Source organism: Oryzias melastigma, linkage group LG1 (assembly GCF_002922805.2).
Source record: "Oryzias melastigma strain HK-1 linkage group LG1, ASM292280v2, whole genome shotgun sequence".
Taxonomy (NCBI): Eukaryota; Metazoa; Chordata; class Actinopteri; order Beloniformes; family Adrianichthyidae; genus Oryzias; species Oryzias melastigma.
Window position 1 is genome coordinate 32,174,511 of NC_050512.1, and position 2,326 is coordinate 32,176,836.

Below are 2,326 nucleotides of genomic sequence, written 5' to 3' on the forward strand. Positions count from 1 at the left end.
GAACAGAAAAGAAACCAATTAAAAGCCAAAGAGTCAAATGTTTAGATGTTGATGAAAGTTTAGCAAACTGAACGTTCTCCAGCGGCGTCACCCAAATGCTCCTTTTATCTCGACAAAAGGAATAAATGTAAGGACCGCTGACAGAATCAAATGTTGGAATGGTTCTCCCTCAAAGGCTTCAACAATGACTTGTACAATTCTCCTGAGCCGCTGTTATTAAAGTAGAAGCTGTTTACATCCGCGGTCTCATGGTCGAGGCGTGGAAAGAGGCGGGGACTCACAATAAACTCACTCCTGATTGGCGACAGTACTTCCTGTAGATTCCATGACTCAGCTATGACTCAGACCAATCGCTGAAGATTGGTTGCGAATGGCGGTATCCGTTTCAGGAATTGACGGTGAAAGCGGCGGCCTACTTTTGCGAGGAGAGGAAGTAATGCATTTCCAATGGGGGACCTCATGGCTCCAGAAGTCCAGTATTTTTACAGTCTATGATCTGGACCGAGTTCACTTATATGCTCCAGATCGAGTCCTGATCCTTGTGTTTGGTCTGTATTCAGACTGGCATCTACTAGAGATTTCTGTTTCGGACCAAACTTTGTAAACAAAACCATGTGACTAAAGATCTCTTCAGTCATTGGCCAGCAGCTATGGGGGCGGGTCAAAACAGAAGACAAAGATTGATGCGCTGCAGTTTGCAAATGCTTGCAAGGATTTTTCCCTCATTCAAACTTTGTATTTTCTGATGGATTTTGAGCGTCTGTTTGAAGGTTCAACACTTTTACTGCAGCTTTGGTACCTCGGAGGAATCCTGCATGACGGTTACTGGAGACGCTGCAGGTACATAAAGGCACGTCGGTAGAATCAATGTGGATCACGTTAAAGTTGTTCTATTGAGCCTGAATTCATCCGACCACATTTAACCGTCTCTCATCGCTGCAGCAGCAGAAACGTGCCACGTAGAGAGACGCAGAAAAACTATTAAGAAGCGTTCTCAGCTGCATTAAAACAAACGATGTAAGAAGTGGGACAGTTCTTCCTGCTTGATAACACGACTGTTGCTTTACATTTGTTCTGTTACTTCATTTCTAACGTGTTTACGTGACTGTCGGGTACGGTGGCTGTTTTGGTTCATTTCGTATTCAGACTGAGGAATCTCAGAGTGAACCGAGGTTCAGTCCAACTGGAAACGAACCGAGACCACCACGAAAGATGGGCTCAGGTCCCCCAGCCGGGACTTGAACCAGGGTCTTCTTGCTGTGAGGCAAGAGCGCTAACCACTGCACCCCCTCGCAGAACCAAGGAGTAAATCATAGGAAATAATGTTTCTTCTACAAAAGACTTCATGTGGAGATCCTGGTCCAGACGGTTTGTGAGGAACATGCCTCACTGGAGCAGAAACACGTCTGAATCTGCAGGACTAAATCCTCCACTGTTCTCGTGACGTTAAACCAGCTACCATCTAAAGCACACGTGTCAAAGTCGAGGCCCGGGGGCCGGATCCGGCCCTCCAGGTGATTCTATCTGGCCCTCCAGATCATTTTATTGTTATTAATGACCCGATGTTATCTTGAGCTCATTTCTAACCTGTATAATTTTGACTAAACATATTTTCATGGAGAGTAAAATGTTAAAGTTATTTAAGGTTGAAGTTGATTTATTCTGGAATAATATTCCTGCATTTTTATGAATCATAATTAGGTTAAGTTATGTGTAAAATTTTTAAATTAGCATTCTGTTAGTTTTTTGGACTATTTTGGCATTTACTAAGATTTTCAGGATAATTTGGAATTTAGCTAATATTTTAGCTGGCTATAAACTTCAGTGTTTTCAGCATTCACACTAGCATCATCACAGGTAATCTTATATATCTAGTTGATAATTATGTTAAAAAGTTACAGCTTTAAAGTTTTAAAATGTAGTTTTAGAGCGTTTAGTGAATGTTTATCCTGTTTTTCCCGCGACCTCAGGAGTGATTGAGTTTGACACACCGGTTCTAAGGTCTACAGACAGAGGACCTTCCCTCTGACACCACTGATGTCTCCAACAGTCGCAGGGCCACAATCTCTGCTCCAACAGAACAGAACCAACTGCAGAAGGTGACCTCCGGTCTCACGGGACCGGCAGGACGCCAGTAAAGACCATCAGGACCAACGTCAGACCTGGTCTGACGTTGGTCCTGATGGTCTTTACTGGCGTCTCCTCCAAAGGTTTGGAGGAGAACCTTTGGTTGCTCCTCATCTCTTCCTCACAAACACGACTCCGTCTGCTTCCCCACCAACAGGATCCTCTCATTCGTTGTGGTTTCATCCACAGACGGACGTGA